Consider the following 17,698-nt stretch of genomic DNA (forward strand, 5'->3'; position numbering starts at 1 on the left):
AGCTGGGATTTTAGGCATGCACCATCACACCCGACTAATTTTTGTTTTTTAGTAAAGACGGGGTTTCAGCTTGTTGGTCCGGCTGGTCTTGAACCCCTAAGGACCTCAAGTGATCCGCCGCCTCAGCCTCCCAAAGTGCTGGGATTATGCCACCACGTCCGACCAGTTTGCCATTTACTTAGCCCAGCATGCTTCACAACTCTCTGTTATCTTCCTGGCCATTGAAAGCATTGGAGTCTGCTTTAAAGAATCTATCTTTATCAGAAGTGTTCCCTTGGATTGTAAATTGCTACAGATTGTTTGGAAGACAATTTGGTAGCACCACCAGATTTTTTCAATGTACGCAGAGTCTTTGACACAGAAATTCTAAGAATTTATATCTTAGGGATCCACTTGTTCATGTATATAAGGATATTTGTCCAATAATACTGAAGCCTTGTTTATGATAGAGGAAAACAGAATAACTTCAGTGTCTATTGGTAGGGGGCTGACTAATAATGTGTCACAATCATAGAGTAGAATACTAATTAGTATGTTCAAAGAATGAAATGGATCAATACATACTGATATGTAAATGTTTCTAAGGTATGAGTGAAATAAAGTATATAGGAGAATGACGTGAAATAAAATATATATGGGATTATGGGCAACAAAAATTTCTCAGGAGGTGAATAAGAGGCTTGCTGTATCTGGGAATGAGTTGTATAGTGGGATGGACTTTTCCCACTTCATAACTTTTTTCGCCTGTTTTCTAAATCATATACCTGTGTTATTTTCTGTATTTTATATATATATATAAGCATTCACTATCTTTAATCCAGAAAAGAAGTATCATTAATAGGTTTTTTGAATCTATAAAGTGCCATAAACAGTATTTTATGTAGTGATAAACAGTATTTTCATAATCACAAAACTTACAATTTTGTTTAATGTGTTTAATTTAAAACAAGTTTAAAACTCTTTGTAAACAGTCAAAAAAAAAAAAAAAAAAAAAGGAATGCTCTCTTGCCCACAAAGTTGTTTCCACATTGCCTGATAATTAGCACTGTTTTTAGCTCTCTATAATTCTACCAATTAGAGATTTATGATTTCTCTCCCTTAACTTTTTTAAATAACAAAAGGGGTACTTAATACGGGAACATCTGCAAAGCGCAGATTAGTGTACTAACTGGTAAAAAGCAATAAATTCTTGTGTTATTTTTCTTCTATAGCAATTCATTTTTTACACAGTTGAGTTCATAAAGAATATACCACTTAGTATCTTCTTTATTAGCATTTTGTTTTCAACATTTTTCATGTCATTAAAACTTTTTTAATTAAAAAAATGCTTTATCTAGAGATGGAGGTCTCTCTATATGTTGCCCAGACTGGACTCGAACTCCTGGGCTCAAGCGATCCTCCCACGTCAGCCTTCCTAGTGGTTGGGACTGCAGCTGCATGCTACTGTGCCTGGCTTGTTTGTAAACATTTTGTGGAATGGTGGCATAATGTTCTGTTGTATGGATGCATTGTAATTTACTTGACCATGTCTCTAAAATTAACATTTAGATTTCTAATATTGTTGCTTTTATAAATAACAGGTAGCCTCTCTAAAAACTGCTTATAGTCTAGGAGGGATAATATTGTCTGGGTTATTTGTTGAAATGTCCATCAATTGCTCTGTGGTCATAGAATTACTACTTGAAGGCTCAAGAAAGGGATGTTGGAAGGAGGGACCCTTTGGTAGTGGGACAGCAGCACAGTTAGGGCTAAATGCCCTACCAGAGTGTAAGAAGTTATTAAGGGAGCCAAAGCTGTGTGATGAACGTAAATTATTTTAATCATTGCCTACCTCCAGTCTCCTACCCAAGAACAGGGGAGGAAACTCATCTTCTTTATGACACAAGCCCCATTCACAGGACTCAGCACTTGAGCCCTTGCTATTATAATATATTGTATAGTTCAGCGATGTCAAGGATCATTTATGCTCTTGTGAGCTGAACTAGGAACTTAGCTTCACTTATAATGTTTCCAAAACTTAGACTTACAAGCTTTTGGGGTGCAACCCTTTTGTCAATTGGAGAGTGTGTAATAACTTTCTTTATGAATAGGCGCTTAGCTAATAATGAAAATACGAGGCCAGGTGCAGTGGCTCACGCCTGTAATCCTGGCATTTTGGGAGACCAAAGGAGGAGGATTGCTGAAGGCCAGGAGTTCGAGACCAGCTTGGGCAACATAGACCCCCGTCTATAAAAAATATAGATAAAAATTTGGTTATTTTTACCACAATGTAAGGTACATCAGTGTGTATCAGTAGTCAAGATTTTTTCATGTGAAACATGTTTCTCTGTTCTCCTGCACTTCCACAGTTCTTAGGCAACAAAATTCACTTTTAAGGTTAACAATAGCAACAGAAATTCCAATGTTATGATTTGTTTTAAGCTATTTTAATGTGAGCAGATTTCTGTTAGAATGTCCTTGGTAAAAGTCTTAGGTACTGAGTTTTTGTAACCTGCTTACTGGTCTGGTGTAAATTGGCACATTCTTATTTCTTCAATTTATAATTAGTCCCTTCATTTTACAGGTGAGAAAATTGGAGACCCGGAGAGGTGGTGACTTGTGCAAGGTTTCCGGGATACTTGTTAACCAAATGAGAATTTAAAACTTAGACTTTCTGATTCTTAGTCCAGTAGGGTTTCTGTTATTCCATGCTGTCTTTTAATGACATAACTGCATTATAAAAAGACTTTTAGAGAAACACCTGCAGCCTATTAATAGTCATGTATGACAAGCTGTTGAGAAAACTATAACTTAATAAGCTGATACTTAAGAGTGATTAATAGGACTGTATTTCTTCTCTCTCACTGTGCCACAACAAGCTAGGGTGGGTATTTTATCATCGCAAAATGAGAAAGAACAGATGTATTGTCAGATCATAGATCATGGGTAGTCATTAACTTTTATTATCTTTATAAAAATTCAATTTCAAGCATACTTGGTGCTTCAAAATATATTGTGCATCTAATGTTGCAAAACCATTAAACTATAAACTGAGAATCTAATGACTGTTACTATATGTAGTACTTGTGCGAGTGAATCGAGTCTGTTTGACTGAAACGGAGGAAAGTGGTCCTGAGTGGTTGCTGGATATATAGTTAGTGCAGAAAACTTTTCAAATCAACAAATTCCATTTAGTGCCTCGCATGTCCTTAACCCTGGTTTAGGGACTGTGACCCAGTCTCTACCCTTAAAGGAAATAAAATTCACTTGGGTAGGTGAAAAGTGTATTTGAAACAGTTTTAAAAACTGTGCAGCATAGCACATGTTTAGGTGTTTAAAATCCAGCTACAGAAACATTGGTGCAGGGGAAGAACGGCTTGATGTAAACTGTGTCCAGTGCAGCTTCAGATATCTGGCTTAAATGAATTACTCCATTATTCTTTAGAGAGAAATAAGTTGATCAGCCTGTTGATTGAGCAAATAACTGAAAAGGATAAAAAATGATAACGATAGTAAAATAAGGCTAATGCGTGGCAGTCATTCATAAAATTGTTCTCAAATTTTTTATTGGTGAATTATTAGCTTGCTCACTTCTAGCTTCTGGTCATTCCTTGAGAATTCGATATCCTAGTGGTTTTCATGATTTGGAGACTCTTATGTGTTCATATTAGCAATCATATTTGGAGATGGCTCTACATTTTTCTCAGAAGATGGGAAAAATCTTGTTTTTTGAAAGAAGCTTATTGTAGGAGTGGGGAGGAGTAATTAAGATGGTGTGTGTACAGTATTCCTTTATATAATATTTCCATTTTCCTAATATCTAGGAATAGAGAAAAAATAAATTGGTATTCAAATTCCGAGGTTCTATATACAGTGGCCTCTGCATCTTCACTTGGATGTTTTTTAGGAATCTCAAACTTTAAACATGTCCAGAGAGGAGCTCTTGTTTCCATGTGGTCAGCTGTCTGTCACCCCATCCCAATCTTTCCCGTCTCAGCAAATGGGTACCACTTAATTGCTCTAGCCAAAAACCGAGATCATGACATCTTCTCTTCCTCTCATCTAGTACGTCCAACCCATCACCAAGTCTTATTGAACTTACCTGTCTAGTATATATTTTAAATTAGCCAACCTTTATTACCCTTGTCCAGGCCACCCACCTTCAGTTCCTCAGACTGCAATAGTCTAACACTAAAGAGGGCAGTGGAGCAGCATCGCTAGGAGCACAGACTGAGGGGCTAGACTCCCTGGATGTGAACTCCAGCTTTGACACTATTAGCTGTTGTCAAGGGCTCAGCTGAGCTGGGAGAGAGAGGAGCTGTTAGGTGTTGCAGTAGCCAATTAAGGCAAGCCAAAAATGAAAGAAAGAAGTCTTAAATCACTGTGATGGGATAAGCAAGAGGCTAAAACAGGAGAAGGCACCGACTTCCTTTTCCATTTCCCCCAAGGAGCTGTGCACTGGTTGAGGGTTAGGTAGATAAGTACAGACGTGGGCTCATCTCATTGCTGAAGGAGCCCCTGTAGTTTTATGGACTCTGGGGTTGAGGACAGTGAATGACAAGTTGGGTAGGAGGGTGAAGGGGGAGAGCTGGGAGTTGAAAACTACTGTGGACTGAGTCAAAGTGGGGAAACGTGTTTTCAAGCCTCCCCCACCCTCACTCCCCTCCCCTCCCCTTTTGTTTGAGACGGAGTCCCACTCTGTTGCCCAGGCTGGAGTGCATTGGGGCGATCTCAGCTCACTGAAAGCTCCGCCTCCCGGGTTCAAGAGTTTCTCCTGCCTTGGCATCTCCAGTGGCTGGGATTACAGGCGTGTGCCACCACACTTGGCTAATTTTTTATTTTTAGTAGAGACGAGGTTCAAACTCCTGACCTCCGGTGATCTGCCTCATTGGCCTCCCAAAGTGCTGGGATTACAGGCGTGAACCACCGCGCCCAGCCCAAGATTTCCCCTTCTTAAGAAGGCTTTGACGGAGAAGATCTTTGCCCAAGGCCTCAGATAAAGAGACTTAGGAATGAAGGTGCCTGGGCTAGTAATGCAAATATGTTTGTATAAGAGCATCGCTGGGCCTGGTGCGGTGGCTCACGCCTGTAATCCCAGCACTTTGGGAGGCCGAGGCAGGCGGATCACCTGAGGTCAGGAGTTCTAGACGAGTCTGGCTAACATGGTGAAACCCCATTTCTACTAAAAAAAAAAATTAGCTGGGCGTGGTGGCACGCGCTTGTAATCCCAGCTACTCGGGAGGCTGAGGCAGGAGAATCGTTTGAACCCGGGAGGCGGAGGTTGCAGTGAGCCGAGATCTCGCCATTGCACTCCAGCCTGGGCAACAAGAGTGAAACTCCGTCTCCGGGGGAGGGGGAGCGGGGAGAAGAGCGTGGCTGCCCAGGAATTTCTGAGTTTGACTGCAGCTCCCTCCAAAGACTGCAATGTATTTGCTGTGCACCAATTCCATATCCGCAGGTTCCACAGGGCCCACGGCAGAACTTGAGTATTCACAGATTTTGGTATCCTTGGGGGTCCTGGAATCAATCCCCTACAGATACCGAGTGTAACAGAATACTATTCAGCAATAAAAACATACAGGCAACAACATAAAAGAACCTCAAAAGCAAGACACAAAAGACGACATACTGTATGACGTTTTATAAAGGCCAAATTACTGGAACAAAAACCAGATCAGTTGTCATCAGGGGCTCAAGATTATGGGAGTACTTTACAAAAGGACACAGGGGACTTTTTAGAATGATGAAAATGTTCTGTGTCTGGATTGTAGTACTGGTCACATGGCTGTGTGCATTTGTAAAAAGACATCAAACTAAACTCTAAAAAGGTAAAGGTGGTCGGGCGCGGTGGCTCACGCCTGTAATCCCAACACTCTGGGAGGCTGAGGCGGGCAGATCACGAGGTTAGGAGATCAAGACCATCCGGGCTAACACGGTGAAACCCCGTCTCTACTAAAAAAAAATACAAAAAATTCGGGCGTCGTGGTGGGCGCCTGTAGTCCCAGCTACTCGGGAGGCTGAGGCAGGAGAATGGTGTGAACCAGGGAGGCGGAGTTTGCAGTGAGCCGAGATCGCGCATTGCACTCCAGCCTGGGCGACAGAGTGAGACTCTGTCTCAAAAAAAAAAAAAAAAAAAAGATAAAGTTTATTTCTGGCCGGGTGCGGTGGCTCACGCCTGTAATCTCAGCACTTTGGGAGGCTGAGGCGGGCGGGTCATGAGGTCAGGAGATCAAAGCCATCCTGGCTAACATGGTGAAACCCTGTCTCTACTAAAAATACAAAAAATTAGCTGAGTGTGGTGGCGCATGCCTGTAGTCCCAGCTACTTGGGAGGCTGAGGCAGGAGAATGGTGTGAACCAGGGAGGCAGGGCTTGCGGTGAGCTCAGATCACCCCACTGCACTCCAGCCTGGGCAACAGAGTGAGACTCTGTAAAAAAAAAAAAAAAAAGAAAGAAAAAGAAAAATCTATCTACTCAATTCACAGAAAAGGCCTGGAAGTTTCAGAGGTATACAGAGGGAAAACGTGAGCCATAAGCTAGAAAAGAAAGTTTGTTATTTCTGTGCATAAAATATTAACACCTTGTTAACGAAATTATTAAGTAAAGCAATCTCTTTAAGAAATGTGACCTACACACATATAATCAATTGATTTTAAACATGTTCATTACCTCCCAAAGTTTCCTGCCATCTCTTTATTAGTACTTTTATTTTTTGTGGTAAGAACACTTATCCTAAGTTCTACCCTCTATTCAAATGTAAGTATACATAGGATACTGTTAGCTATAGACACTACGTTGTCTGGTAGATCTCCAGAACTTATTTATCTTGCATAACTGAAACTTTGTACCTTTTGACCATGATTTCCACCTACCCCTCACCCCTGTGTTAGTGCTTTTTTTGTCCTATGTCAGAAATCTTTTTAAAAAAACATTTAGTCATGAAGATGTTTTCCAATATTATCTTCTAAAACGTTTTTGGTTTTCCCATTTAGATCTATAATCCACCTGGAATAGGTATTTTTATATCTTTTGTGAGGTAGGATTATGTTTCCTGTCTATTGATTGATCGATCTGTCATCTATTTAGTGTCCATCTGTGCATGGGGCTGCTTCTATTGTGCTGCATTGGTCTATTGTCCTTGCACAGTCTCTTAATTACCATAGCTACATACGTAAGTCTAGACATCTAGTAGTACAGATACTCTTGTCTTCTTTTTCTTTTTGGGATCTTCTTGACTTTTTGCGTTTCTATAGAAATTTTAGAATCAGCTTGCAAAATTTTACAAATGATCCTCTTTTACAGTGAGACTTACAAAACATTTAACAAACAGCCAATTCAAGTATTCTATAAAAGAGGAGATGTAGAAAAGTGCTGACTCATTTTATGAGGCTAGGGCAATTCTGATTCAAATTTCAATAGGATAATTTTTTAAAACTACACGCTTATTATACTTATGGATATGCATATGAAAATTCTAGTGAAATATTGGCTAATTGGATCCAAGAATGATGAATTAGGTTTGAGTTCAGAAGTATATGATGGTTCAGCATTGGAGAATCAGTGTAGTCTGTTATTAATACATTTTTGGAATAGGGAGAAAAATCCTATGATTACATCAGTTGCTGTAAAAATAAACACTTGATAAAACTTCAGCCCCTCTTGTTAATAAAAACTATAATAAAATTCAAAATGTAAAGGCATTTCCTTGATTTTATAAAGACAATATATCACAAATTCTTCATCAAATATCATGTTAATGGGGAAACTGCCCTTCTCATTAAGATCTCATTAAGATTGTTACTAATTGACATAATACTGAAGGCTTGACCAATGCTATGATGTGAGAAAAAGAATTAAGAGTTATCAGGATTGGTAACGAAGGGATGAAATTGAAATTCTTTGCAGATGTTATGATTTTATGTATATAAGAAATATGTGGAATGAGCAGACAGTTAGAACTGTTGGGAGATAAGAATGATAGCTTTCATCTTTATCAGCAGTAACCAAGCAGAAAATGTAATTGGAAATTAGATACTACCTAAAATAAGGGCAAAAGCTGTAAAGCTTCTAAGAAATAACCTCTCAAAGAATGCAAAAGAATATATACAGATAAAACCTTGAAACTACTTAAAGGAATTATGACATGAGAGTGGGGAAAAACATAAATAAGACTCCAAAAGCACAAACCTTAGGGTGAAAATTGATTACTACAAAATTATGAGGTTTTTTTTTTTTTTTTTCTCACTTGAAGGATATCACAAAGTTAACAGAAGATGGCAGATTGGGAAAGGTATCCATAATGTCTAAGTCCAAACATACAGAACATATACACAAATCTTGCATAGGGATAAGACAGGAAATTCGATAGGCAAATGGACAAAGGATATGGCTAGGCATTTTATAGAAAGATAAGTCTGACTGGCTAACAAGTATACGAAAAGATGCAACTCAAAAAAGGCAAGTTTAAAATAAAAATTAGATTCCACATCAGAATAGCACGTACAGTATTAGAAAATAGAAAATACTAAATTTTTGTGAGGATATAGCACAATGAGAACTCTTGAACCAGCTTTCTAGAGTGTTAACTGGTAGGGCCATTCGGAAAAGAATCCTGAAAAAGTTTAGTGAAATTCAATATCTATGTACCTATGACCCAGCATCTCATGCTTCATATTTCCCAGAGAAATTTTACACATGTTCACAGGCGGACACTATTATTTGTTTATTGTGGCCTTATTTATGGTTAACATTTAGATTGCCTCCAGTTTTTACTATTAAGACAATATTGCTGGCCGGGCGCAGTGGCTCATGCCTGTAATCCCAGTACTTTGGGAGGCCGAGGTGGGTGGATAACCTGAGGTCAGGAGTTCAAGACCAGCCTGACCAACATGGAGAAACCCCATCTCTACTAAAAATACAAAATTAGCCAGGTGTAGTGGCGCATGCCTGTAGTCTCAGCTACTCGGGAGGCTGAGGCAGTAGAATCGCTTGAACCCGGGAGGTGGATGTTGCAGTGAGCCGAGATCGCGCCATTGCACTCCAGCCTGGGCAACAAGAGCGAAACTCTGTCTCAACAAACAAACAAACAAACAAACCACACAAACACACACACACACACACAAATATTGCTTTGAATATTCTTGTACATCTGTATACATGCCCGAGTTTTTCTGGTGGAATTGCTGAGTCATAGTTAATGTACATCTCTAACTTTAATAGCTGATTCCAATTGTTTTCCAAAGGGGTGATACTCTTTAGCAGTGTCTAAGAGATGTGGTTTTGCTAGATTCTTGCCAGCACTTGAGACTGTCAAATTTACAAAATCTTGCCAATACAGTTGGTGTCAAATGGCATCACTGTATATTTTAATTTTAATTTTCCCAATTACTAAAAAGTTAAGCAGCATTTTTATAATTTACTGGCCATTTGTGCTTCATTCTATGTGTGCTTTGTGGCAAAAAATATAACCTGTATGAATCAATCCTTTAAAATTAGTTGAATTTCGTTTCATGGCCCCGAATGTGTTCAATTTTTTTTTTTTCCCCTCGAGGCAGAGTCTTGCTCTGTTGCCCAGGCTGGAGTGCAGTGGCATGATCTTCGCTCACTGAAACATCTGCCTCCCGGGTTCCAGCAATTCTCCTGTCTCAGCCTCCTGAGTAGCTGGGATTACAGATGGCCACCACCACAACCAGCTAACTTTTGTATTTTTAGTAGAGACAGGGTCTCACCATGTTAGCCAGGCTGGTCTCGAACTCCTGACCTTGTGATCTGTCTGCCTTGGCCTCCCAAAGTGTGGGGATTACAGGCGTAAGTCACTGTGCCCAGCCAAACGTGTTCAATTTTTATAAATTACTATTTCAGCTTGAAATGCTTCTCTACTCTTTGAGTAAAATGTTCTATATATGTCAACAGGTAAAGTTTGTTAACTGTATTGTTCAAATCTTCTATATCCTTACTGATATTTTTCTGCTTTATTGAGAGAGCTTTGAACCACTGAGGCATGTTAAAATCTTCAGTTTTACTGGTATGTATATATTTTTGCTTGTAATTCTTTTAAGTTTTACTTTATATAGCTGCAAGCTATATTATTTAGAACTTAGTTTGGAATTTTTATATCTGGATGGTGAATTTAACTTTTTTCATTATTTAGTTTCATTGTCTTTTGCCTTAAAGTCTATTTTGTGTGATATTAATATAGTAATATCAGCTGTACTTTGTTCATATTTTATATATATATATATTTTTTTAAACAACTTTTAATTTAGGTTCAGGGATACATGTGTGGGTTTGTTATATAGATAAACTCATGGCATAGGGGTCTGTTGTACAGATTATTTCATTACCCAGGTGCTAAGCCTAGTACCCAATAGTTATTTTCTTCTGATTCTCTCTAAAATATGTATCTATTTTCATCCTTCTAGTTTCAATCATTTGTTATCCTTATGTCACAGGCTTCTTTTTAACATACCTCAATGGTGGATTTAAATTTTTTATTCAATCTGATAATTTTAACTTTTAAATAGGTTTTTTTTCCCATTTGGATTTATTTATTGTACATTTATATTTATTTCCACATCTTAATTTATGTTTTTTAATTTGCTCTACTTTTGTATGTTTTTTCTTTAGCAATTTAGGATTTGTCAATCTGATGATTTGAGGCATTCAATCTGGAAAATTCATCCATTACTTCTTTGAATATTGTTTCCTCAAAATTTCCCTATTCTGTCCTTCAGGAATTTCAATTTGACTTTTGTAGATATTTGCACTCTACCACATTTTTCATATTTTACATATGCTTATGTCTCTGTTCTGCATTATGCAAAATATTTTTATTTATCTTCCAGTTCATTAATTCTTTCTTATATTGTATCTATTCTTTTGTTTAACCACCCTTTGAATTTTTAATGAAAATTATATTTTATTTCTAGAAGTTCTATTTGGTTATTTTTTCCAGATACTTCTCTTCATGTTTTATAGTCTCTTGTTCCTTATTCATATTTTAAATTCTCAAGCAGGTAGTTTCTTGAAGTAATCCCAGGGAACAGGAGTAGGGGACTGGAGAAAGTGAAACAAGGAAGAAGAGAAAGGCAACATGAGAGTGCCTTAGATGTTGTCCACTATGAGCAAGTGGAGCTTAATTTCATCAGGACCTTTTGAAGAGCTGACATCTCGGAATTGTCCACCAAGAATGTAAGATGGGACTTATGGATTAGCTTTCATATCCCATCAATCAAAGATTGCCCCAGGTATGACAACGTCCTTGTGCTTCCAGATAATACATGTATGAGTGCCAAATTATTTCTGAAGGCTTCCTAACTGATAGCAGAGAAGTGCAGGGACAGAGCAAGAAATAAGTGCAAAGCACTACCAGGTTATGCCTGTCATTCTCTATTGTATAATTGCACTACTTGATGTCTTTTGGGGTTTGATTCTTATGATTATCATTCCTATTGGCTCTACACTTCTGGTGCTTTGTTTATTTGTGTTTTTTATTAGAGCTTATTCTGCTCTAAGCTTTTATTCTTTGCTAGTTTATCTGTGGGAATTGTTTGATGATTGATTTTAAGTTTGACTCCTTTATAGTAAATTTGCTTTTTGATTCTGCCAGGTGTCTGTCAACCTAATAATGGACAGAGAGAGATTCTCCAAAGACAATTGAGTTTATTTGGGAATGTACAGAGGATTTCCAAATTTGGGGTATGTGGACTATGGGGACCAGAGTCATATCCAAAGTGGTTAAGGCAAGGGGAAGGTTTTAAAGGTAGAAGAGAGAAATACACGTAATTTGTTTTTGTTTTGAAACAAAGAGAACATTGGTTACTGGGGCTTATTTCAGGAGTGGAAGTCAGTTCATTAGTGGAGACAGTGTGTCAGGTAAGTGTTCTTTTGCATCCCACTATCTGTCCTTGTGACACAAGTAGCAAGCTGCCATTTTGAAAGTCCTTGGCAAAAGTCCTTGGAAAATCCACAGGCGTATGTGCATGACAGCCCTCACTCAGTCGTATCATAGGCTCGCGTATATGAGCCTCTCTTTCCTTAACCTCCTATTATATTTGGGTTTGACACAAGCTATTCCATCTTGATGTCGACAACTTTCACACATCTGAGTGCATTTCCAGCAAAGAACCATTGTAAACCACATTCTTAACCTGAAATTCTGGGGGGAGTTTGGATTAGAAACCCAAATGAAAGTCTGTTTTGTTGTTATGAATTCTTTACATTGAGGTCTCTTATTAGACTCCCCGGCTTGGGCAGGCCCTAGACTTTGCCTTGTATCCCCATATCCTATGACCTTATGAAAAACAAAAGCCAGGGTCATCAAGGATCAGTGCATATCATTAGAGTGAAAACTGACTTTGGTGTTCAGCATGCCTCTCTGGGTCCACATTTCCATGTAATTTTAGGCATCTCAGTGTTCCTTACCTTGTTGCCAGCTTATCAGCACATTTTAAAAAGTTTTTTTCTTTTAATTTTATGCATCAATTTTGGGTGTTTTTAGTGGAAGGGTCAATCAAAGTAGGTTGTAATACTGCCTGAAAGGAAAATATTCATTATTGTATTGTCAGAAAACTAATGACATTCCTCATAATTCAGAAAGCCATCTCAAATTCATTATTAGCATCACACTATCGTCAGAGCACAGGTTGGCTAATCAGTTTGCCTAGGATGGAAACTTGGCTCTAATATTTACTAGCTGTGCAGTCACAGGTAAGTTAATCAGTCTCCCATTGTCTTGGTTTTCTCAGCAGAAAAATAGTACCTACTTCATAGGCTTGTGATGAACATTTAATACATTAATATATGTAAAGCACCCAGATTCATGGAAAATATTAAGTGCTCAATATATATTAGGTAGTATAATAATAATTATAATAATAATAATCATTATTATTTTTTGAGATGGAGTCTTGCTCTGTCGCCCAGGCTGGAGTGCAGTGGCCGGATCTCAGCTCACTGCAAGCTCCGCCTCCCAGGTTCACACCATTCTCCTGCCTCAGCCTCCCGAGTAGCTGGGACTACAGGCGCCCGCCACCATGCCCGGCTAATTTTTTGTATTTTTAGTAGAGATGGGATTTCACCATGTTAGCAAGGATGGTCTTGATCTCCTGACCTCATGATCCACCCGCCTTGGCCTCCCAAAGTGCTGGGATTACAGGCGTGAGCCACCGCGCCAGGCCATTAGCTAGTGTAATTCTTCTTCTTCTTTCAAGGTTACCTTTGAGCCAATCTACTCTTTCATTGCTCTTTGATTGAATTAAGTGGGTATTATTATTTCTCTTAAAACAATCCTCCAAGTGTTAGTAAGAGGAGGTCATTCTCAAATAACACCTAACCCATCTCTTAGGGAGAATTTTCAACCCTGCCCCCAACCAGACACCACTCAGCAAGCTGCTTCCCCATTTGCTGTCTTGGTTTCCTTATCTAATGGTTTGATAGGGTTGTCTGTGGGAGCAGAGGGACCCCAGCAGCATGACCCCAGTCAGGAACAGGACTCTCAACACTGCTATCCCACTCTATCCCTTTACCCGTTCCCCACCTCATTGTCCTAGCCTGTTTTGTGCTGCTATAACAATACCTGAGTCTGGATAATTTTTTTTTTTTTTTTTTTGAGACGCAGTCTTGCTCTGTCGCCCAGGCCGGAGTGCAGTGGCACGATCTCGGCTCACTTCAAGCTCTGCCTCCCAGGTTCACGCCATTCTCCCACCTCAGCCTCCCAAATAGCTGGGACTACAGGTGCCTACCACCACGCCCAGCTAATTTTTTGTATTTTTAGTAGAGACGGGGTTTCACTGTGTTAGCCAGGATGGTCTCAATCTCCTGACCTCGTGATCCTCCCGTCTCGGCCTCCCAAAGTGCTGGGATTACAGGCTTGAGCCACCGCGCCCGGCCGAGTCTGGATAATTTATAGAGAATATAAATTTATTTCTCACAGTTACAGCGGCAGGGAGATCAAGATCAAGGTGCTGGCAAGTTTGATGTCTGGTAAGGTCCTGGTCTCAGCTTCCAAGGTGACACCTTGAATGCTGTGTTCTCCACCAGTGGAGAAATGCTGTTCCTTACATGGCAGAAGAGCAGAAGGGGATGAACTCACCCTCAAAAGCCTTTTTTTTTTTTTTTTTTTCTTGAGACTGAGTCTTGCTGTGTTGCCCAGGCTAGGGTGCAGTGGCATGATCTCGGCTCACTGCAACCTCTGCCTCCCGGGTTCAAGCAATTCTCCTTCCTCAGCCTCCCAAGTAGCTGGGATTTCAGGCACCCGCCACGGCACCTAGCTAATTTTTGTATTTTTAGTACAGACAGGATTTCACCATCTTGGCCAGGCTGGTTTTGAACTCCTGACCTCATGATCCACCTGCCTTGGCCTCCCAAAGTGCTAGGATTACAGGTGTGAGCCACTGCGCCCAGCCAAAAGCCCTTTTATTGCAGCATTAATTCACTCACGAAGGCAGAGCCCTCATGACTTAAACATTAGACCTCCAACCCTCAACACTGTTGCATAGCTGATTAAGTTTCCAATACGTGTTTTAGAGGGGACAAACTTCAAACTGTAGTACCCAGTAACACTAACAATAGAACAGAAACTCTAATAATATGATTTAAAGCATTGGAAAGACCTTGAAACCTGAAACCATCAGATCGAAGTTTGAGTCTTAATTCTGTCACTTACTAATAAGGTAAATGATGTAACCATCTACCCACCTCTCAGTGTTGCTGTGAAAATTAAACAAGGTAAAGTTCTTAAAGTTCTTGGTAACTGCAAAGCCCTACATTAATACAGGTATTATTAAGAGGTTGGAGACCATGTTTAAAAGATAGGAGGTGAGGCTGGGCATGGTAGTTCACATCTGTAATCTCAGCATTTTGGGAGGATGGGGCAGGAGGATCACCTGAGGTCAGGAGTTTGAGACCAGGCTCAGCAACATAGCAAGTCCCCAGTCTCTACAAAAAAAATAAGTAAATTAGCCAGGGGTGGTGGCCCATGCCAATCATCTTATCTATGCAAGAAGCCTCAGGAGGATTGCTTGAACCCAGGAGTTTGAAGCTGCTGTAAACTCTGCTCGCACCACAGCACTCCAGCCTGGGCAACACAGTGAGACCCTGCTTCAAGATGAATACATAAATAAAAAGCTAGGAGGTCATTAAAAAAAAACCACCACAACCCTTTATTTTCATCTAGAAGAATCAAGCATACTGTTGATCAGTGCTTGTGAGGACAGTGGGTTATGCAACATGAAGCCTAGTTGCTGTAACATCATTAAACATGAATTGACATCACCACACACAAGAGTGTGCTCCTCCACCAGACTAAATGCAGTGATCATTAACTTACGCGCAAGAGGCCAGAGTGTGTGTGTCAACACAGAGTTCAGCTGTATGTACTTATTCCACTAAGTACTTGTGACACGCTATGTCAAGAGTTCAGTGGCTGAGTTTCACATAGGGCAGCGTGACTCATTGGGATTATTAGGATCCTCCAGGAATAACTTCCCTGAGTTGATTGTCTTTGACAGATCAGTTTGCTTAGATTAAAAAGCAATTGCTGCTGTCTAGTCAAATTTAAACACTTTGGCTGGAAGAAGCTGAACTCTCACTCTGTCTAGTCTATAGAAACACCTTAATGTGAAAATTACATCGAATGTAGTGAAGAAAAAAACTGAGTTAGCAAGACTTCAGGGTATGGTTTTGTAATAACATAAGGACGCGTAAGTGCCAAACACAAGTGACCCCAGGCATATGTGAAGGAGGCAGGAGTACATTGCTTTTAATAGCAACTTGATCTGTGCCGATGTACTGCTAAATCAATAACAATGTTTGAGGTACCGCTCTGCTCTACGTTCATGTAACATTGACCAGGAGTAGAATCTGGACAGAAAAGATTTGTCTTCTGGGAAGAACAATGAAAGGTATTTGTCTTCTGGGAAGAACAATGAAAGGAGATGGTATAAATCTAGCCATCTCCCTCTTTCCTCTTTCTGAATGGACTCGGGAAGTTGATAGAAGAAACAATAGCATCAAGGGGAATGAAATAGCAGTATGCTAAAATCCAATTCCTGTTTTTAAAAAGCTGAGTGGAACATCCAGTTTAAGTGAAATTTAAGCCTAATGCCTGAAATTACATTCCCAGCCTGCATGAGCTGTAGATGAAATGGAAGCTGAGATGACATTAAGCTGACATCCAACTTATCTGTGGTGGATCAGCAAATAAATAGAGTTTTGAAACTAGTTGAGCAAGATTTCATACATAGCCTCACTTTCATCACAGCCTTCTTTTATGTTTATGTTTCTTGATCTCTTTGACTGTGGAGGCTAACTGGGATGTTCAAAGTGGAGAAGATGAGAAGCTGGGTTTGTTAGGCTCCTCTCCTCTTAGTATTAGATCCCCCAAGAGTGTAATCCTTACATCCAAGGCTACAGAAAGCATTGGTTATACAGAATTTTAATTGTAGTAAATATGGTGTCCATTACCCTCACAACAAAGAGCATTGTTACCCTTTCCATCTGTTAGTATATTCATGGAGTTATGCAACCATCATGATTATCTAAGTCTAGAACATTTTAATCATCAGGAAGAAACCCAGGTATCCATTAGTAGTCACTCCCATCCCCCTTTCCCCAGTCTTAGGCAACAACCAATCTACTTTCTGCCTCCATAGATGTGCTTATTGTGTACATTTCATTTGAGTGGAATAACATAAGATGTGCCCTTTTGATACAAGTCTCTTTTACTTAGCATAATGTTCTTATAACTCATCCATGTTTAGCAATGTAGCAGTACTTCATTTCTGTTGCTGAATAATTATACATTAATTGTATGAATTACAGAACATTTTATTTATCTACTTACCAGCTAATAAAAATTTGTATTATTTGGCTACTATGGATAATAGTGCAATGAACACTCATATACATGTTTTTGTGTAGAAGTTTGTTTTCATTTCTCTTGGGTATATACCTAAGAATGTAACTGTTGGTCATATATTAGTAGTAACTCTGTATTTAACTTTTTTGAGCCATGACCAACTGTTTTCCAAAGGGCTAGAGCATTTTACATGTATGAGGGTTCCAATTTCTTCACATTTTTGTCAGCACTTATTATTATCTGTCTTTTTGATTATAGCTATCCTAGTGGGCATGAAATGTTATCTCACAGTGGATTTGATTTGCATTTCTCTCGTGGCTGATGAGGTTGGTTGTGTTAGTCCATTTGCATTGCTATAAAGAAATACCTGAGACTGGATAATTTATAAAGAAAAGAGGTTTATTTGGCTCAAGGTTCTGCAGGCTGTACATGAAGCATAGTGCCGGCATCTACTTCTGGTGAGGGCCTCAGGAAACTTACAATCATGGAAGAAGGTAAAGGAGAGCCAGTGTGTCACATGGCAAGAGACGGAGCAAGCAGGGGGTTGGGGTTTGGGGTGGGAAGGTGCCATGCTCTTGTAAGCAACCAGATCTCATGTGAACGCATCACTACTCATTACTGCAAGGAGGATACCAAGCCATTCATGACAAATCCACCCTCAAGACCCAATACCACACGTCAGGCCCCACCTCCAACACTGGGGATCACATTTCAACATGAGATTTGGAGGGGACAAATATCCAAACTATATCATTGGATGAACATCTTTTCATATACTTGGTGGCCATTTTACATCTTTTTTTTTGGAGAAATTTCTATTCAAATCCTTTGTCCATTTTAAAGCTGAGTCGTTTTTATTATT

The sequence above is a fragment of the Macaca fascicularis genome, chromosome 4, assembly GCF_037993035.2.
Source record: "Macaca fascicularis isolate 582-1 chromosome 4, T2T-MFA8v1.1".
Classification (NCBI taxonomy): Eukaryota; Metazoa; Chordata; class Mammalia; order Primates; family Cercopithecidae; genus Macaca; species Macaca fascicularis.